The sequence below is a fragment of the Nelusetta ayraudi genome, unplaced genomic scaffold, assembly GCF_046127955.1.
Source record: "Nelusetta ayraudi isolate G7.1 ecotype Tasmania unplaced genomic scaffold, CSIRO-AGI_Nayr_v1 ptg000108l, whole genome shotgun sequence".
Taxonomy (NCBI): Eukaryota; Metazoa; Chordata; class Actinopteri; order Tetraodontiformes; family Monacanthidae; genus Nelusetta; species Nelusetta ayraudi.
The window spans coordinates 533,375-555,000 of NW_027466158.1; the positions used below are offsets into that span (position 1 = coordinate 533,375).

Sequence of the window (21,626 nt, forward strand, 5' to 3'; positions counted from 1 at the left end):
TTAACCTTTCATCCGGCGCTAGCGCGATGGAAGCCGCGAGCAGCCGAGGGGCATCATTAGCCGGCGCGGAGCAACGCGGAGGCGCGTCGGCGCTTCCTAACTTTTCTTTCTCGCCGTTTAATGACGCCACATCCGGCGAGCACCCTTCACTCCGGGTGCACCTTTAAATACCTGAGTGTGTGTGTGTGTGAGTGTGTGTGTGTGTGTGTGTGGGGGGGGGGGCATGAACTCTTTCTTCCACCGCTGCATCACGTTAGCGCTGCTGCTAACGCAACGATGCTGGTTCCCACTCGCAGATTTTGCGGTTGAGTTGCGGTTTGCAGGGCGGCTGGCGGACGTCTTCTTCCTCTCCTTCCGCTTCCTCTTCCTCTTCTTCTTCTTCTTCTTCTTCTTCTTCTTCTTCTTCTTCCTCCTCTTCTTCTTCACTGCAGAGGAAGAAGCTTGGAGAAACGACTTCAAAGAAGCGGCCGGAGCAGCGGCTGCAATCAGATCTTACTTTGGCCTGATGATAGCGTGTGTCCCCCCCCCCCCCCCCCCCCCCCCCCCCCCGGCACCTCAACCCCAATCCACCGCCCTCTTGAGGCTGCGGCGAGCGGGAGGGAGGGAGTGTGTGTGTGTGTGTTATAAATTATGGATTTGGAACGCGAGCAGATATGGACGGCGGCGTTGTGCGATAATTGGCGCGGCACTTAGCGGCGAGCGAAGCGGGACGGTGGTCTGAGCTGATGTTTGCCGCAGGCAGCCAAAAAAATGAAATAAATAATATGAGATAATAGGGATGCACGTTATACCGAGAACAGATTTATCTTTATTCATTCTTAAATTTAGGTTCTCCTGTGGTTTGTGCACACCTGGAAGTAAGAAAAACACATTGTCCTAGCCAAATGTCAAGAGGTCGCTACTATTAGCAAAACAAAAACCAAAGAACTGTTCTTTTTCCAGAAATGCACATATACCACATATTATTTATTTTTTTCAAACAAACAAATGGCGTGTGCGTGACAATGAGCAGTGGATGCAAATGGCTGATATAAAATTAAATATATATATATGTATATATATGTGTGTATATATATGTATATATATATGAGAGGTAGAAAGAAAAAAACCCAGTGGAGGTGATTTTGACACGCCCCCAATCATCAGGTCGTTCCGCCCCCCCTGCAACGAGGGAGTTCAGTTTCTGACCTGCAGGGGGCAGAATGATTTCGGGGGGGTTCAAGGTTGGAGGAACCCCCAGAGTCCATGTAGAGGAACTATGACGGGAATAAAGCAGGAAGTGAGGGAAAAGCAGCCTCCTCCTCATCGCAGCTCCATGCACTGCACCATTAATGACGTGAAATTTAACACTTCTGATTGATTTCTCTTTTTTTTTTTTTATTTTCAATTTTCATGGTTTCCAGGGTGCTAATCCCAGTGCAAGACACCCGTTTATGTACATCAGCCCTCTGTGATGTAACCAAAGGGGGCCTCTCCAAGGTTAGCGATCCCAGCCCGACCCCAGCCGGGTCTGAGACCTCCTTGTTTTTCCAGGTCTAGCAGGGGGGGAGGGGGGGGGGCTGCAAACAGCGGGCTAAACACGCTGCTTTCTGGAAAGGAAATCTAACTCACTGCCTCAGTCGCACCATCCGTTTTCCAGGAGCTCCTGTGAGTCCTGCTGATTTACACAGTGCCTCCTGTGTGCGTGTGTGTGTGTGTGTGTGTGTGTGTGTGTGTGTGTGTGTGTGTGGCGTTCACGGCCTCGGGCTGTTTATTCTTCCACGAGCGGAAGAAGCTTCTCTGGGAACTCTGGGATTGTTTTCTTCTCCTCCTTTTTTTAATCCCCTCGGTTGTTGTCACCAATTGTCAGGACGCACCTTTTAATGTTTGTTCTTTGCTCTGTGTGAGAGAGAGAGAGAGAGAGAGAGAGAGAGAGAAATGAAAAAAAGAAAAGACAAAAGACTCAGGCGGCTCGGCTGTTGAACAGAGGTCAAAGGTCACGGTCGTTTCTCATTTTGCGCTGCTTGTTTTTCCCCCACAGGTGAGAGAGTGAGCAGACGAGGCGGCACACTCCTCCTGGGCACGCACACACACACACACACACACACACACACACACACACACACACACACACACACTGATAACACCTCATTGTGCTCCGTCCGTGGGAGGAGGGGAAGGCCTGGGATCAGCGGGGGGCCCGCGGGAGGAACTCAAGGTCAGTGCATGGTGCGCACACACACACACACACACACACACACACACACACACACACACACACACACACGCACACACACACAGCTGGGCTCACAACTCCACTTCCACGCTGTGAATGAAACCCTCTACTGTCTATTATGGTACTGCAGTGTATTTATACACACGCTATGAATATATTTCATGTCTTTTGATGAACGCCAGCACAGTGTGTTCACGACAACAACAGATATTTCTCCTCTTTTATCTCCGTCTCTCTCATCTCGCCGCTCTCAGACGCCTCCTCGTCTTCCATCTTTCCCTTCGCTCGTTATGAACACTGGCACTGTTTTTCTGTTTCAAGCCGATCTGAGGAGAACGGACCGGCGGAGGCTGGCAAAGTCCTCCGCCGCCGCGTCCAAGTCGGCGCCGGCCCGGCCCAGCCCGGCCCGCCCGGCCCGACAGCCGGCTGCCTGGCCGCCTCCTAATTGCGTCCCTGCAGATTTGCCTCCTCGCTGAGGATGTGGGTTAATTGCGCGAGAGGACGGCGGCAGCGGCGGCGGCAGCGGCCGTCATTAGGTGGCGCTGTGGGGCGCTGCTCCGCCTCCTCGTCTCCGGAGACTCTGCTACCTCCCCTCGGCTCTGCGGTCCCGTTCACCTTCTGCCTTCCTGTGTGAAGCTTCTCCACTTCCTTCTTCCGCTTCCCGCCTCGTCTTTTCCTCCCTCCGTCCTCTCTCTTTTTTAAATTCATTCCTGCCTTTTTTCCATTTTGATTTGCTTCCAGTCCGTCCATGACTCACCCCCTCCTCACCCCCCCAAATTATTTTTTGTTTGTTGTCATTTCTGAAAAAAAAAATATATATATATATATATTTCCTCCTTTTTTCCCTTTCCTTCCCATTTTTCCTCTCTTCTCGTGTCCTTTCTTTTCACCTGTCCCTTCCTTTGCTTTCTTTTCCTTCCACCTCCTCCTCCTTTATTTATTGATTAATAGTCTGTATCATTCTTTTTTCCATCTATGCTATTCTTGCTATTCATTACCTGTCATCCACTTCCTTCTTTCCTCCTTCCCTTCCCCTTCCCCGTTCCCTCGTCTTCTCCGCCTCTTCCCTCACTTCCTCTCCTCCCCCCTCCCCCCTCTACCTCTCCACCCCCCCTCCCCCCTCCGCCTCACGCTGGGCCGCTGACGGCCGCAGACGATGTTTCCTCACCTCTGACACGGAATATTTCCTCCCGCCGGCGGTGGATGATGACACCTGCGCTGCGTGTCGGTGGTCCGGGGGCGGAGTGAAGGACGCGCAGGGGACACGCGGACGCACACCGGTTGTGTTATCCGCAGGGAGGGGAAGCCGTTCATTCCGACCGGAGTGCGAACGGATCCCGGGTGGGAGGGGGTGGTGGGCGGGGCTTGGACTCGGGTTTGCTCGCGGCTCTGTGGGCGAAACGTCCGAATCATTTTCCCCGGCTCCTGTTTGTTTCCTGGTGGTGCATTTTGGGTAAAGAAGAACTGGGAGTGACCCGGCAGCAGAAACACACACACACACACACGACTGCGCTCTCATGAGTTTTAGAATGAAGAGGGGGGGAAAAAAAAAAAAAAGTTTGTTGGCGTAGACAGAAAATGAGAAGAAAACAGCTTTGGCTCCTCTAATGACAAGAAGGATAATTAAGTGTAATGAGCGTCGCCGCTTTGTTGCCTTTCACTTTAATTGTGTTGGATGCGGCAGCGACAGACTGAAAGCGGTTTGTGTTGATTTTCCTGCCGGCTTTTGTCGCGCTCGTACTTTTGGGGAGGGAAATAAAAACATCTGCGCCGCAACGCGGCGTGCGTTTATAACGACCGCAAAAAAAAGAGCCGCAGACACAAGCAAACAAGACAAGAAAAAAGGACAAAGACGGCAACGTCAACTCGTCCATCTCACCAACCAGAAAACCGAGAGCATTTCTCAGCCATTGGGTTCTGGAGCCGATCACCTCCTATTCAGCCGCAGCAGCTTCCAGAACCACAGAATAAGGGAGCCAGATGAAGAGACGTTTCTGCGAGCCTTGCTTGGAGAGATTATCGCCAAATGTTTTCTCAATGATTGGATTGCATCCGTGTGTATTTTGCAGTGAAATGAGAACAAAACAACTTTGACCTAATAATATCATAATATATATTATACTAATATTTGCATAACTTTGGCAGAGGTTTAGCCACACAGAACGGCTAGCCACGGGGTTTTGGCTAATATCGCCAGCTAGCTTCTGGGCTCAACGAGCCGCAACGATTCCGATTGGCCCGCTCGATAAAGTCCACGTCCCGGGATGAAATAATAACTTTATCCCAGCCAACCAGTTGGGTGTCATAGTGTGAGGGCTGTCGATACTGTAGGTACATCCCAGCGCGCTGGAGTGCAGTTCCCACAACGTGATTTATACTTCATTTCTATTGAATAATGAATTTCTAGTTAATAATCACTGGTGACAAATCAATATTTCAGCCTTCCTGAGCCCGGAGGACGATAACGTTTGCTCGATCCCGTCCAACGCGGAAGACTAATGGATTCACCCAAGGATGAGCGCGGGCGCACTCGCACACGCACTCGCACACGCACTCGCACACGCACTCGCACACGCCATACTAACAGTCCAATAAAATGAATTTCAATCACTGCCGCTGAAATATTGATGTGGCCTCAGAGAGTCAGCGGCCGAGTGGCTGAGTTACACTCCAACAGTCTCGGTATTTGATTTTAACGCGTTCACATTTTCATTTTAACCTCCATCACTTATGCGCTTTTATTTTTTTCCGTCTCCCAGCACGCCAGCTGTCCTGAGCAGAGACGGATGTTTCCATTCTGTCTATGCGCGGAAAAAACAAAAAAAAAAAACCTGAGCGGAAGGGACAAGAGAGTTAAGAGTTAAAGAGCGGCACAGTGACATCATCAGTGGTTTGAGTTGGAGCTGCGTCGACGGCACGGAATGTTCCTCTGAAGCTCCCGCTGATACAATGCAAAGCGTTGAGAGAGGGAACGAGCGAGAAACACAGCCGGTCCTCAGGGAAGCGTTGGAATGGACGGTGGTGGGAAAAACTCCCTGCGTCGAAGCTCCGACGGGGCAGCGCTCGCCGTGAAGCGGCGTAATTGAATGACAACATAAAGAAATAATAAAGAAGGTCGCGCAGTGAAAAATTCAGAGCCGCTCGGCACCGGCCGGGTGCTGCTCGGTTCCGTTTTTTTTTTTTTTTTTTTTTTTTTGTAGGAGCTCTGAGCTGCTGCAGCCTCCCTGGAACGCTGATGTCCAACTTTAAGATCAACGTGTTAGATAAAGCTGCTCCTGGTTACCCAACAGAGACGACAAGAGGAGGAGGGGCTAAAGCTCAGAGTTAAAAAAAAAAAAAAAAAAAAACGTTAAAAAGAACAAGAACCACCACTTCAAATAGACCGAGGCCGCTCCAACAGATTTTTTTTAAGGATTATTAATGAATTCATTGTTATTGTGCGGCGGAGATGCAGATGAGAGGCCGGCGTCTTGGCAGAGATAAACGCTCCAAACGCTTCCAAGCCTCGTCTTGTTTTGATGCGATAAATAGAAAAAAAAAGAAGGGGAAGATGAGAAGAAAAATGAAGTTGATCTGCTGCTGGATGCTCACATGGCAGCGACAACTGAAACTGGAGACAACAACAGCACTGATGACACTGAGAAAGACTGAGCAGCGGATTCTTCTCCTTCTTCTTCTCCTTCTCCTTCTTCTCCTTCTCCTTCTGCTTCTTCTTTGTTTCTTTTTCTTTTTTTTGTGGGCGCGTGCCGCAGTAAGTGCTGACAAAGCCGCTGATGTTTTATTGATCAAAGCAGCCGTCGTTTGGATGGATGAGCTCCCGTCGCCTAATTAACCGACGGCAGCGTGTGTGGTGTGTGTGTGTGTGTGTGTGTGTGTGTGTGTGTGTGTGTGTGTGTGTGTGTGTGGTGTGTGTGCAAATAGTCGCAAGCCGCTGAGATGTGGAGCAGCTTCTTCATCCCGTTTTTTTCCTGCCGCCTGTCCGTCCGGCTGACGGGGGAAACGGGACGTAATCAATCCTACCGTGGCGAAGCTCCGCCCCTTCGCTCTCCACCCCGCCCCCCTTCGGCCTCAGATATATTTTTAGGGTTGAGGGTCAGAACACAAAGTTGGGTCGGAGCTCCGCCTTCTTGATCCGTGCAGCTCTGGAAGTCAGCCCTCTGTGACGTCATAAAGGGGCGGAAACACATCCCCCCGCAGCCAGGTGTTGGCCCCGCCCCTCTGACACGGTCAGCCAGTCAGGCGGCCGTAAACGGAGGGCTACGTGCGAGGCAGAACGAGTAGAATTTCCTGCTCTCCAATCCCTGCTGTGAAATAACAGGAAGAAATAATTCATAATTCAAAGAAAATATAAAGTTTGATTGAAAAGAGAAGTTCTGGATAATTACACCAGAACGACGGACACGCCCAATCAGATTAAAGCCACAAGGAAAGGAATACAATTTGGAATGAGTTTGATTGAAGAGCTGATATAAAGCTGATATTATCTGCAAATATTCTCGACATCTTCTGACACAAAACAAAGAACAGAATCCCACATCCGACCGCATGAAATCAGCGTGTGGGCTTTTGTTTGCATTTCCATGGAGAACTGATGAAAACACAGGAATCAGCCGCCACTGGGGGGGGGGTCAAAGATCAACCAAAGCACGTCCATCCCAAATTTAGACTTTTGTTTTTTCTCACCCACCGACTCGCTGCCAATAGCAAACACCTTCAAAACAAGATAAAAATTAAAAAATAATATTAATAATAATGATAGTAATCATCGTTTTTCCAGGTTTTTTCACGTCAGCCGACTTCCCCTCTGATTCGCCCTGACAGGAAGCAGGAAGTCTGAGGACAATCGACGTCAGTCAGTCGTTCGGGTCGTAAACGCGCAAATGCACGTGATGACGGCGGCGGCGGTTGACCTAATTATAGGCGCTTGTTTCTCACCCTGGCTCAACAATAGCCGGCCAGTTAATAACGACCCTTTGATGTTAATAGAAAACGTCTCGGCGTTAATTAAAACTCCGTCTTGACGACAAATTAATTGGCTTCCTGCGCGAGGGGCCCCGGCGATGCCGATTCCAGCCTCCGTCGAGGAAGGAAGGAGAAGAAGAAGAAGGAGAAGAAGAAGAAGAAGAAGGAGGAGAAAATAAAACTTTTGGATTCACGTCTTTGTGTTTCTGAGAGGGTTTCCTCCCCCCCCCCCCCCCCCGCCTCTGAAAACTAAAAGTTGGTATGAAAGAAGAGGAGGCTGGACGACGCGGCGCTACCAGAGATTAGCATGTTCTCGTGTGCGGAACGCCGACCTTTTTCAAATGCCATCCTTTGTCACCAAACACCGACAAGTTCTCCGCCACCTGCGCGCAGAAACTCTGCCGTCTGAGGGAAAATGAATGCTGTTTTTTGTTGGTGGCGCCGGGCAAAAACACTCGCCCTGACCAGCTGCGGAGCGAGCATCCGTCTACAGCTGCGCTTCCACAGCTAGCGAGTAGCGGAGAAAAAACTCTAGCTTTGCTGGGATCAGACTGACGAGCTGTAGCATCCACACTGACACAGAGTTTTGCAGTATTCACCCTTCTTCCTCTTTACCGCACTCTGATTGGTCTGCTCGAACTCTGGACACTTTAAATAAAAAAAAAAAGCTTAGGTCACACAGCTTTTCAACGTGGCTCTGCAAGTCTCAAAGATATCGCTTCCTTGTGGTTGGTTTGGGAGTTAACATTTTAAACTACTTCCTGCCTCTGCTCACAACTTGAAGAACCCAGGCTGTCGCACCGGGATCGTCTTTAAAACGATTCAAACTTGAGCGTGTCAAGGTGGACGTGTGAGATTTCACTCTGGCACCCTTCAAAGGTTGATGTTTTGGCGAGTCAAACAGCCTCTGCTGAGTCACATCCGTTGACTCCGCTTCGCGCCCCGTGGCCCGAACGCCTCTCTGCGAGTGGCGACACTGAGCCGTTTCCCTCTAATCTACTACTTCTTGTTGACTCGCACCTGCTGCCGCCACAGCCGCCGCCGCCGCCGTCGCCTCCCGCTGAACAAAACTTTGGAGGTGGAGTAAGGCGAAGCGGCTAATCCCGCTGCGCCGTCCTCTGCATGCTGCCGGCTTTGTGTAAACAGCGGCGGCTTTGCGCGGCTGCGCGCTGCGAGATAGAATGATGTCAAACATTAAGCTTGTGTTTACGTGAGATGTATGAAAATATATACACAGAAATATATTTTAATTTCTCGGTTGCGAGTGTGAACAGTCCGTTTTCGGGCGTAATCCGTCCAGCTTACTGATCGCATGCAGCCTAGCGTTAGCCGCATTAGCCGGCGTGCGACAAGCTGACGGGAAACTGATTCCACGCTGACAAAGAGTTGATTTGTCCCTCACCTCCGCCTTTGCACAACCCCCCCACCCCCACCCCACCCCTACCTCCACCTCGTGCCTGTCACCCAGCTAAAGTATTCCAACCTGTGTTTACCTCCGCGTGCGCGGCGACGGGATCCGCCTTCATCGTATGTTATGCATGTAAATCAGTCTATAAATACAGCGACTCATCTCTGCCCGCATCGCTCTGTCAGTCCGCCGCGGCGACGGTGACACGCCGCGCGCGGGCTGTCGACTTTTTGAAGTGACGCCTCTGCAAATGAAAAAGAATAGAAAAAAAAAAAAAAAAAGCCGCTGCAGCAGCGGCTGAAACATCCAGGCAGCGAATGAGGGTGGGGGAAGGTTCCCCAAGAAGAAGAAGAGGAGGAGGGGGAGGAGGGGGACGAGGAAGAGCCGGACGTTCTGAGATCAGATGGACACGAAGTGACAAACTGTCACGTAGCGCCGTCATCGCTGCCGCTGCTAGCTTGTTTAGCTAGCCAGCGGAAATGACCAAATTCTTTGAGATGTCGCTGAATTAGGCGGCGGGCTTCCGGCAGAATTTCAATACAAAAAAAAAGCAGCGAGAAGGGAAATGTAAATGCCACGTCGACAGCAGCAGGGGGCGCTCACCACACCAAGCTTTCTTTTTCGGGTCTGCCGTGTCATGCGTGTGCGACGGTAGCTCGGTAGAGCGGATGTCATCCCGTTGAGGCAAAAAAAATGTTTATAATAATAATAATAATAATAATAATAATAATAATAACAATAATAATAATAATAATAATAATAATAATAATAATAACAATAATAATAATAATAACAATTGAACAAAGGAATAAAAACAGAAGAGGACGTTTCTCAGACCCTCACTCAGACTCGACCCCGCCGCGCCGCTGCAGTTACCACGGAGTGATTAAACGTCTGCTGCTTGGAGTCGAGGCCGAACATCACTTCCTCGTGAGCAGATCCCTTTTCGTCCTGTTTTTTTTTTTTTTTTTTTTTTCAGTTTTTTTTTCGCTCAAACACAGATGAATTATGTAGCGGCGGCTCAGTGAAGCTCGTCCCCAAGCTGTGCCAGCGATGCCGCAGAGCTAAAGATAGAGTTCACCTCCCTCCCCCCCAACACACACACACACACACACACACAAAGCCCACAAGGTTAGAGAGACACGCCGGGCGTCAGGGGAGTGCACGTGCACGTGCACAGCGGTTTGTCTGAAGCCGCAGATAGAGAAGCTGCAGCTGCAGCAGGCACGGATGATTCAAAAGTCATTCGGGTCATTTGAGGATTCTGGAAAAGTGAAAAATTCACCTCTGAAATTCCTTCGTTTGGCGATTTTCCAGGGAAAACGGGATGTTTTGACATTAAGGACGTCTTGGAAACGCCGCACTGTTGGGGCACACAGCGCCACCTGTGGGCACTTTCTGATGCGCCATTGCTCGAAACGTGTAAAACCAGAGCCAGTCATCTGATGACTGACCAGACAAGCTGAACTGGCCTTCAAAAAAAAAAAAAAAAAAAAACCCTGGCTCCTCCCCCCCCGGCTGTGTACTACCCTCTCATTGGTCGACCCCAGGTATCAATATTGAGACTGCGCTAGCTTGTTTAAACTCACAGAGCTTCTCGCTCGTGCTTAGTTTTGCAATTTCCTTACCCATGGTGAAACCGCATGTGTTTTGCGTCTGACCACGCCCACTCCTCCTGGCCACGCCCATTCTATCTGGCCAAGCCCACTCCATCCATCGGCTCGTCTCTGTAGTCAGGTGATATCTCAGGGTTCGAACTCTGCGTCCGCGGAGACGGAATTCGTTGGTTAGCATTCAGCCGTCGCCTTGCTGCTCGGATCAAAACATCAGCGCGAGAGAGGGGGGTGGAGCCAGCGGCGCGAAAACGTGGCCGGCATGCTCTCCCAAGGATTCCTGTCTTTCTTTTTTTTTTTGCGGCTGTCGCGGCCCCCAAATCCCCTGCAGATGGATGATGTGTGGGCGCACTCGGCAACCCGCCGCATTATTATGACGGGGCTGTTTGCAGAGAGAGAGAGAGAGAGAGAGAGAGAGAGGGAGGGAGGGACAGGGGCGGTCGGGACGTGAGGAAGGCGCTCCGGCGGCTTTGATGATGATCCGCCCCCGCGTGTTAGAAATGATAATAGTGGCAGCCGAAGCCCAGACTTTGGCAAAGACGAGACAAAGTCAGCGGAAAAGTGCGTCTCCGTGAACCTGGCGGCAGGTAGAGACTCCGCCTCTTCAGGTAGCGATGGTCCAGCAGAGCTGCAGGACCCACCAGGGGGAGTCGTTGCCGGTGATTCACTGCCACATTGATCTCGCTTGAGTCCTGACTTTTTATCCCGTCGCTAACTCAGTCTTTGAGATGTGAGATTTTGTCTCAATTCAACATAAACCACGTAAAAGTCATCCTCATTTGGGATTTCTGGAAAAAAGATAAACCTGATCCTCGCTGACCGATGTGTGCGGGCCGCTGAGCGAGGGTCTAATTCACTGCTGCCAACACCAACAACACCACTCGACAAGTTGCGCTCCGAGGCCGCTCCATTTCCCCCCCGGCCCTCCGTGAATTTCCCACGGCCGCCCGCTGCTGCTGCTGCTTGAGCAGGAAAAAAAAATAATTTCTTCAGCTTCCCTCCTCGGCCTGCGATTGGCCGCCTCCTGCAGAGGTGCACGAGTGTCAGACGTGACTGATTAACTTCTTCCAGCTGAAGGACTCAAGAGTCCACGGCCGTCCAATCAACACCCCACCACCACCACCACCACTTCCTCTGGAGGTGTTTATGAGCTGCGGCCACGCCGGCAGTATTTCAGCCGTGGACTTAAAGCAGGTTGCCGGGGGTAAGAGCCCCGGGCGGCGAGGGCAGACGAGGTCGGATTTACTCCTCTTGGACGTCACCGTGCGACGCCGGGTCGTAAATCTGAATGGAGAACCGAGAGAGAAAATCTCCGCCTACTTGCCTCATGCACAGTGGGATCTCCGCTCACTTGAGTTCAGCTCAAGGACGGGGGGTGGGAGCACATGGCGCCTCCTGCAGGAGGGTAGAGGGACGTCGTGCGCGTGGAGAAGCTAGAAGCAGGAGACGAGATCCGATCAAGAGTGTCAGGATGGAAAAACCAATGCACGGCAAAACTTTCTTTCATTTTTTAAAATTTCAATTTTTTTTTTCTTGGATTTTTTCCCGTGAGTCGGCGCGATGCGAAAACGATCTGCGGATCTGCAGAGTCTCTCCCGGAGTCTCCGTAAATCTTGTTTTTCTCTGTCACTGTTAAATGAGCCGCAGCGACCTGGCGAGGATCTGATCTGTCCGCTCCTCCTCCTCCTCCTCCACCTCCTCCACCCCCTCCTGCAGCTTCTGGCCTCGTCCTCCCTCTGCAGCCGGTAAACATGACGGGAAAAAAAAAAAACAACAAAAAAAAACAAAACAAACAAAACAAAACCTTTTGTCCGCCTCGCCGCTCTGATCCCGTCGCAGCGGAGGAGCAGCAGCAGTGGATTGTGGGAGGACGGCGTGTGTGCGTGTGTGTGTGTGTGTGTGTGTGTGCGTGCGTGTGTGCGTGTGTGTGTGTGTGTGTGTGTGCGTGCGTGGCTCGGACACGCTGGCAGAATCTGGATGAGGAGATGAATTAATGTCCAGCAACTGGCCGCCAGCTGTTCCGGCAAAATAAAGCAAAAGTCCTTTCAAACTTCTGAAAGAGGAAAAAAACAAACAAGGCAAAAAAAAAAAAAAATTAAACAGCTGTTTTCTGTTTGTTTTCCCAAAATCCCCTTTTTACTCAGAATTCCTCAGAAGGGGGCGGAGCCTGTTGTTTTCCGATCTGTTGGATTTGGATCCTCTGTTGGTTTGAATGCTGTTTTTAACAAGGCTCGTCTCTCTCTCTCTCTCTCTCTCTCTCTCGCTCCCCCTCTGCAGGAACCCACAGCAGGTCCCTGAAGAACACGAAGCTCCAGAGACTCAACATGTGTTTGGACACCTGACCAGAGCCGCCACTCGTCCCGTCGCTGTGAGTACCGGAGCAACACACCAGTTTTGTTTGATTTTTTTGATTTTTATTTCTTTTGCTTCATCTCCATCTGCTAAAGAGCCCGTGGAGAGAGACAGAGTGAGAGTGAGAGAAAGAGAGAGAGAGAGAGAGAGAGAGAGAGAGAGAGGGCAGGTGATTGGCCGAACCACCTGTCCGTCACAGCTCAGGGTCGTCTCCCTCACCAGGAGCTTCCGTCCAGTCACAGTTGGAGCGGCTCTCACGGCCTAATCTGCCACTTGTATTTAATCCAGGTTACCTGAGCTCACGTTAGCCTGGTGGCTAATGGCTAAATCAGCCATATATACACACACATACACACACACACACACACACACACAAATACACAAAAGTATTTGCCAAAGCGTAGCAACAAAGAATTCTCATTTAAAAAGTCTCATCGGGCCCCTGTGGTTCAGGAGATGAAGGTCGCTGGTTCCATTCCCGGTACCCTCAGGCAGAACGTAGTGTGAAGAGCTCTGATTGGTCGGCAGCAAGGAGCTCCTGCGGCTCTTCAGCTGCCTCATCCTCTTCTCCGCTCCCCCACGAAGGAACATGGAACACAATAAAAAAAAAAAAAATGCATACGGATGGATATCGTTACCGGTACTGATACTCCTTTTGGTACCGGCTATGTCCTTATCGGTACTCTCATTGATACTACCACATGTAATTTAGTGTTTAAAAAAAATGCTATCATCATCATTTTGGCGAGTGTGACTGGGGTCTGTATGGGCGGAGCTGTGGTGGAGTGTGACTGGGACTGGGGTCTGTATGGGCGGAGCTGTGGTGGAGGCGCTTGGTTCGTGCCACCTACAAGATTAACATATTAGCGCCGGTGATAAAATGGATGCGCGATCCTCGCAATACCAACAACCTCAACGATTGCTATTCTTACCGTGACTTGACGATGTGTAAGGGTCCAGGAGGCGGCACTGAGACGGGCTCGGCGTCGCCGTTCTTTCTTCATTGTAGCTGTTTTGTCGGGTCAGTCAAACACTCCGCACCCCCCCCCCACCTTCAAACTAGGACTCCGCTGCAAGTGCTTCCATCAGGTTGCTGCTGCCCCCCCCCCGTTGGACGCAACGACTGTCCGACAAATATTGCATCATTCGCTGTGGTTTAATGGGCCACACCTCCACGCGTTTGTTAGCGAGAGCGGCGCTATGTCGGCGTCGGCAGCGAAAGAAGCGATAACGGTATCGTTCTGATCGGGAACTAATTAGGGAGTGGGAACTGGGAGAGAAAAAACAAAAACGCTACATGGTTTTCATCCCTCGTCGTGGGGGCCGTCCAACGCCTCCAGTTTTTCAGGCACAGACACTCACTCGGGCAAAAACCCAGCGAGCTTTACCCATGTACAAAGTTGGACCAGGGCCTCGAAAACCACCTCTTCCTCCTCCTCCTCCTCCTCCTCCTGCAACCCCCCACCCCCATCCCTGAGGGAGGAGACGCTCAGGTTAATCCAGGCTTGCTTGGAAACCTGCTTTTTTTTCAGGGCAAAGAAAACAGATTTGCAGCTCAGGTAAAGTGGCGGCGGCGGCGGCGGCGGCAGCGGTGGCGCCACCGGCAGAACGCACAAGATTAAACGCAATCTGCCCGCAGAATTAATTTGATTTCCTCCAAAAAAACGGAGGGAGAGAGAGAGAAAAAACAAACCCTCAGCAGCCTGTTGGCCGCTTGTGAAGGTTCCTCTTATTCCGGCACAGATGGATCCGTCGTTTAATGACTAAAAGCAGTTGCCAGCAGAGACAGAAGAGCAAGAGCCGAGTAAAAGGAACATTTTGCGGGAAAGTAGGGCAACGAGGACGAGGCCCCGCCTCCGTCCGTGTAACTCCGCAATCATTACCAGACATGAGAGTTCGGAATAAAACACGACTGTGGACGGGAAAGTGAGCGTGGTGGAGCCGCTCCAGCGTTTTTAAGAGGAAAATGTTCTGGTCGGCTCCTCTTTGATGGAACATCTTGCTGCCTAATTATAGCGCCTGGCGCTCGCTGTCCGCCGGCTTTTTTTTTTTTAAATTTTATATATATATATATATATTTTTTTCCCGGTCGCGCCGCTTCAGAGCTGCTTTGGTTACGCCGAGGCGTGGCAGACAGGAAGTGAGAGGGTTCGGTCAAAGCATCATCGCGCTCTGTTAAAGTAGTTTGATTTTCCGATGTGTCGATGAAGAAGCGCTGACAAATCCACGGAATGCATTTCCTAAATCTTTTGGAAACTCTTTGCTGATTGGGCAGACTTTTAATTTGAAAAGGAGCCAGCCAGAGCGCTTCACTACCAGCGCAGTGTTTGGCGCCAAACCGAGGCTTCCTATTGGTGCGAGGACTTCTTCGGCTTTTAATGAGGAGATGTTGCCTAGCTCCATGGCTGTCTCCAGATTCAGACGGGCCGGGCTCCTCATTTGCTTCCTGGTTCTGTCACCCCCTAAGCCCCGCCTCCAGCTCCTCCTCTCTCCTCCCCGGTTACGCCGATTGGTCCGGTCGTACTCTGGCGGGATGAGGCCCGATCGATGGACGTCGGCTCACAGGGGTGTCCCAGTTCTTCTTTTTTCTTCTGTCAAATCAGCCACGTTGCTTGCAGACCTCCTGGAATCCCTGAATGAGGTCCATTGTGTCTTCGTCAGGGTGTAAATCGTCGGCGCTTTTCTTTTATAACAGACGCATCGATTCACAATCGTTCTTCTGCTTTTGCAACCCCCCCCGAACTCTGTTGACGCTCCCCGACGTTCAGCACCTCCGAATATGCTCGAGTTCCTTTGACTGACCTTTGGTGTTTCCTCTTCTGCGCTCTTTCATTGAGCTCGCCTCCGCCGGGGGTTTTCAAGTGTGTGTGTGTGTGTGTGTGTGTGTGTGTGTGTGTTTAAAGTAGTGCGACCAAACTCGGCGATACAATATCGTTCCCGCCGCCGTGAGACTGTGCAGCTTTATAAGGTCAAGAGTGGAGGCGCTGTCATCAGACGTCCCTCAGGGCTCCTCCCATCCGAGCCTCCGTCGGCGCCACTCGTTAAGTTTTCTCCTCCAACTTCTCTCCCCCCCCCCCCCCCCTCTTTTCTCTTTTTTTTTTTCCACAGCCGTCAGCTGGCTGTGACCTCCGGGGACGTGCACACCCACTTTTGTAAAAGTCGCGCGGCGCCTTCGAGAAAGTGTCATCCGCTTTTAGAAAGCACGAGAGCGGAACGGAAAATTTGTGACGATCGTTTTTTTTTTTTTTTTTTTTTTTTCTCTGTGAAATTTGCGCAGATGCACGCGCCGAGATCCTGCTTCTTTTTTTCCTTTGGATGATGTCACGTGATGCGGGGTTGCGAATGGGGCGCAAGTCTTGTGCTGGTGTGCAAAAAAAAAAAAAAAAAAAAAAAAAAATCCCGAAGCCGGGAGTTGTTGCGGGACTCGACGATCCTCAAGCTTCCATCTGGAAGCCTGGAATGACTGACACCAATAATCAGGCGGCTCCTCGGGAAGAATATCTCCTCCATCTGTCCCGGTCTGACAGCCCGCTCGTAAAGGGAGGGAAAAAAACAAAAAAAACGTTTCTCCATAGCGCAAATTACTGTAAGCCATTAAGTAGAAATAGATTTGCAAAGCACTCGAAAATCACATTATAGCAAAAAGATTAATCATCAACATCTCTTCCAGTGTTTTTCTTTTTTCCCTCCCTGCATTATTGCCGTGAAGACGTATTGCGGCTATTAAAACGTGGGAACTGGGAGCTTCGCAGCAGGGCGGATGATGGCGGCCAATGTCACAGTGGTGGCGCCACCTACTGGTCGAGCTCATGTTAGTTTTTTTTTTTCCCTTCATGACGTCGAAAGAGAAAAAAAAAAACCATGGTTGCCGGGGGTTCCTGGGCTCCCTGTCCTCTTCCTGCCAGCATCCTCTTCCCCCAATCCATCCATCCACTGGTCCCTGCCCCCAGCCCTCCCTGCACCAATCAGAGCTCTCTAATCCTGCTCATTAAGGCAGCAACCCCCTCCAGGCCCTCGTTACTGTACATCCAGGAGCCGTGACTTTCATCTCTGGCAGCGCTCGCATGCCATGAATCTGCCGTGTGTGTGTGCGTGTGCGTGTGTGTGTGTGTGTGTGCGCGTGTGTAGGCTTTGATGTGGGCCCGTTCTGAGCTTCGGCTCGGCGGCGGTCACATGACACACTTACCTGCCAAGCCTGTTTTCCTGCAGAACGGAATCCGCAGCTGCAGAGTTGCAGATCAGGTTTTTTCTGTTTTGACGATGTTTTGGCTGCCGGGCAGGATCAGGATCAGGATCAGGATCAGGATCAGGATCAGGATCTGGGTCTGGGTCTGGGTCTGGGTCTGGGTCTGGGTCTGCCTGCGCACTCGCCGCTGGCACGCTTTTGTGTCGTTTTTATTTTTTTCCCCTCCCTCTCAGGGTTCTTGTGTTGTGTTGCGTTGCACAAAAAAAAAAAAAAAAAAAAGAAAAAAAAAAAACAGCAATGTGTCAGCCGCTCTGTCAGATGATGTGGGATCGGAGGCAGCGGAGCGAGGACGGCCGAGGCCGTCGGCTCCATCGGCTCCGTCGGGAGGGGCCGAGGCGGCAGGTGTCGTGTGTAATGTTGCGTTTACAGGCTACACAGGAACGTGGGATGTTTTCCAGCATCCCCCCCCCCCCCCCCCCCCCCCAGCTTCCCCACCCCTTTTTTTTATGTAAACGTTATCAATAGTTTTTCCTCCTCCTCCTCCACCTTCTAGCGCGTTAATTAAAGCCAGTAGTCAGATAGTGACTCGGCCCTGATTGGTTGAGGTTCGTTCCGGGTTGCACCCAGGGTGATTTTTTTTTTCTTCTTTTTTTTTGTAATTTCTTTTACATGTATAGAGTTATTTGAATGAAAATAACCTACAATATTTGATATAATCAGTCGGTTTTATGTCTTTGTCTCCCTCTTTGGTTGCAGATCAGAGTCTTGTCCCGTGTAGCTCAGTCCGTGTGGGGTGTGTGTGTGTGTGTGTGTGTGTGTGTGGGATGGGGGGGGCACTATCTACATTCTGGCAACGCAGGCTGACGTACGTCCGTACGTCCGGTGTTAGAACTTCCTCAACAAAATCTCAGAGCGGCGCCGGAAGGCAGCAGAGAGTCGGGCCTGAAGAATACAAATCATCTGCGGCGGCTTTTGTCCCGGAAACATGTTCGGGGTGATAGCAGCGTTTCTATTAATAGAGCTGGAGGAGGAGGGGGAGGGGGAGGGGGAGGGGAGAGGGGGGACGCAGGGTTAAATGTGTCTGACAGGTAATGCAATGGAACGGGTGGGAGGAGCTGGCGATGACTCCGCCCCCTCCTGTGGCACAGCAAGTGTGACTGATTGAGGTGGGAGGGTGGTGGTGGTGGTGTGTAGTGGTGGTGGGGCTGTTGAGGGGGGTGGGGGGGGGTCCTTCATTGCCGTTGTATGAGTTGTTTTTTTTTGTTTGTGTTTTTCTTCAACAAAACACACAAAACGGAAACAAAAAAATCATCATGATGGAGGTGATTTTGTCGAAGCAAAAAAAAGAAAAACTGTCCCATGTTTGCGAGCGCAGCAGAAGTTGCTTTCACCCGAGATGTTCCTCACATCCACAATTTTTGCTCAGATCCTCAGATCTTCCTCAGATCTTCCTCAGTTCTGCCTCAGTTCTTCCTCAGTTCTTCCTCAGATCTTCCTCAGTTCTTCCTCAGTTCTTCCTCAGATCTTCCTCAGTTCTTCCTCAGTTCTTCCTCAGTTCTTCCTCAGTTCTTCCTCAGATCTTCCTCAGTTCTTCCTCAGATCTTCCTCAGATCTTCCTCAGTTCTGCCTCAGTTCTTCCTCAGTTCTTCCTCAGATCTTCCTCAGTTCTTCCTCAGTTCTTCCTCAGTTCTTCCTCAGATCTTCCTCAGTTCTTCCTCAGTTCTTCCTCAGTTCTTCCTCAGATCTTCCTCAGTTCTTCCTCAGATCTTCCTGCTGGTTCCAGCAGGAACTTCAGGCTGAGCCTTAAGCTGTTTAGTCGGTGGCTGAAAACAGCCAACAACAACAACAAAAACCCGCCGCATTTCTGATGGATTCAAAGGTGTGCGTTGTCCCCCCCCCCTTCCCATCCTTTGGCTCCTCGGAGGAAAACAGTTTTCCTCTCTGCCACACTGCGGCCAGCTGGCTCCTCTCTTTCATCGCCGTCCATTTTTCCACTAATACCTCTCGGTAAAAATAGAATCTGGATCTCGACCCCCGACCCGTCCGGACAAAGGCGGTTCGTTAGCACTTCACCAGGACGACAGCTTTTCTGGACGTCCATGAAAGAAAAAGAAAAACTCACCAGTTCCTACCGGCGAGCTGCCGAAATCATTCACTCCGCCAGAGACTTTCTTTCTTTTGTGTGTGTGTGTGTGTGTGTGCGTGTGTGTGTGTTTCTCCTTAATTATGTCCTCCGCTCGTCACCTTCCTCTCTTCCTTCCCTGCTGTCGACCGTTTTCAATATCAAACACGCCTGCTTTTGAGATTCGACGCTTCTTATTTTTCCCCTCCCTCCACTTTCTGGGGAGGAGGCGGGAGGGAGGAGAGGAAGTGGGAGGGGTGTTTTGACCTAATAACTAAGTAAGGAAGTAAGTAAATAAATAAAAATAAATAAATAAATGCCAATTTTGGCTCCCCTGCTGGGTCACAGATCTGCTGAACTTCCTGGTGGGAGGAAAAAAAAACTCCAGATGGCGGCAGCGGTGGTGGCGGCGGCGTTTACTCCAAACTGCCGTCAACATCCTGGCAGCCCTTTAATCGCTGGGACACAGTGACGACACAGTGACGACACAGTGACGACACAGTGACGACACAGTTTTGCTCTCCTGAGTCGGCCACGCCACCTCAGAGTCCTGCACTGCCCTTCACCGGGCACTAGGTGGCGACGGAAATGGGTTTTTTTTGGGCGCTGCCCTTTAAAATTGTGCTCTGTTTGGCGAATGCATTTTTTTTTTTTTTTTCCCGATGCAAAAATGTGCTTTTTAATCCAACAATTTTCAGCAAGAGCTGAGTTGTTGTTGTCGGTTGTCGTCCTTTTCCTAGACGTGAAAGAGAAGAAACGTGTGGGGGTGTGGGGGGGAGGGGTAAACAGCATCTGTTTTTTGTTATGTTTATTTTTCATTTTGTCTTTTTTTTATTGTTATTATTTTGTGCGAGAATTTAAATGTGAGGCTGGAAATTTAACAGGGACATAAAACCTGCGAGCGACTCGCTTTCAGACTGGAGAAAAATGTTGTCATCGGTCCAGCGTGATGATTTGAGGAACGACCGTCTGGGGGGCACGGTGTGTGTGTGTGTGTGTGTGTGTGTGTGTGTGTGTGTGTGTGTATGTGTGTGTGTGTGTGTATTGGGCAGCAGAGGCCGCCACTGATACCGAGCAGCCACCTGGGCCAGGTAATGACAACGTGCGCGAATTAGATAAACCTTTCTCTGTTTTTTCTCTCTTTTTTTTCCTCCCTCCATCACAGCCAGCTGCTTCCTGCCAGCTGGAAAATGCGATTACAATTTTTTTTTTTTTCCAGGCGAAACCGATGCGGATGAAACCTCGGCCGATGGTCAGTTGTTTGGTCGTTGTTAGCTCGAGTTTTAAAACCCGGCTTCACACAAAAAGCGGCGTCCGCAGCGTCAGTTTTGACTTTCCAGCTGAGGATTCCCATTTGTTTTTTTTTGCAAACGAAAAAAGTCAATAAAGACTTTTTTCGTTTATTTTGCAGAGCGCAGATGTTGGCACGTGAGACGTTTCCGGCCAGTTTGTCCCGACTTTTTGTTGCTTTTTTTAAGGCCTTCAGTCCGAAAGGAGGCACCACAGCTGAAAGTAGCAGCTGCTTCCTCGTTGGCTTCACGGCCGCAGCAAGGCGTTAAGATGTGGGACAGTCAGGACGGGGGCAGGGGGGGGGGCGAACCCAAAAAAGCATTGCGTCCAAGTTTTTCACCTTTTGTTGCTTTGTGTTGCGGTGTTTGTGTGACGCTGCTGGACTGAACCTCTACGTTCTACTGTACACCTTGGCCTCCCTTCAGCTGCTGCTGGTCTGCATCTCCACCCCCCCCCCCCCAAAAAAAAACAAAACCTCCAGCAGGCGTCTCACCTCCTGGCCGTCCACCACTCGCTCACTCGCTGGCTCACTCACTCACCCACTCACTGTTGGTTGTCACCACTGTGTAAACGCACAGACCGCCCTGCGGCGGTGTTGTTGTGGGCTTTGCGCCGAGCGCCCCCCCCACCCCCCACCCCGGCCCCTCGGGGATGAAATCTGCAAATTGGTTTGGGACGAAAACAAAGTGGCCCAGGTGTGAAACGGCAGCAGGCTTCAATTTGCGGGACTGTTTAGGACGGCCGTAAAAAGGAAAGGGAAACGAGCGGCGAGCGGCGAGCGGCGGCGGGAGAAAACATGCGAGGGCGAATTGGAGGGTTGGCGGAGAAAAGCGACGGCTGGTAGTGGCAACACAGGGCAGCAATTCAATTGTTTTTGTTGTTTTAAAGGCAGTAAGCCATGAAGGGTAGAAAACATCTGAAGCTCTTCTCACTTTTTGACCCTCGGCAATGAGTCTGTGGCTTAAGACCCCCCCAACCCCCCGACAGGCGCTGCTTCCAATCAGATTTTTAATGTTTTATTTATTTATTTATTTATTTGCCCATGCAGCAATGTGTCGCCCTCAGCTGTTTTTGTGCAGTTAATCCGCTGTGGGCGACCTCGAGTCATTACATGGAGTTTGGAAAGCAACATTGTGCAAAAAGTGATGTCCCACACATGCATTTTACTTCTTTATTTCAATTTCCCGGGATAGATACATAAATAAAGTATCTATCTATCTATCTATCTATCTATCTATCTACCTACCTACCTACCTATCTATCTATCTATCTATCTATCTATCTATCTATCTATCTATCTATCTATCTATCTATCTATCTACCTACCTACCTATCTATCTATCTATCTATCTAATACACAGAGACTCGCACTGTTGCACATGCTAGAGCTACTGAGAACAATTTGTCCTATTTTTTGGCAGGTTCGTGAGCGGCATAAATGCAAAAACAACAACAACAACAACAACAACAACAACAAC

At 50.4% G+C, this 21,626-nt stretch overlaps 1 long non-coding RNA gene across 2 annotated transcripts in view; it reads left to right on the forward strand.

Annotated features, from left to right (window-relative positions):
- Nucleotides 1-21,626, forward strand: part of LOC142903212 (uncharacterized) — a 46,663-nt gene that overhangs the window by 23,216 nt on the left and 1,821 nt on the right. The window contains exons 2-3 of one of the 2 annotated variants that reach the window (XR_012929211.1): nt 2,021-2,197; nt 12,486-12,566. This is a non-coding gene — a long non-coding RNA (uncharacterized LOC142903212). The remainder of the gene's footprint in view (nt 1-2,020; nt 2,198-12,485; nt 12,567-21,626) is intronic. The other variant, XR_012929212.1, reaches the window with a different exon arrangement.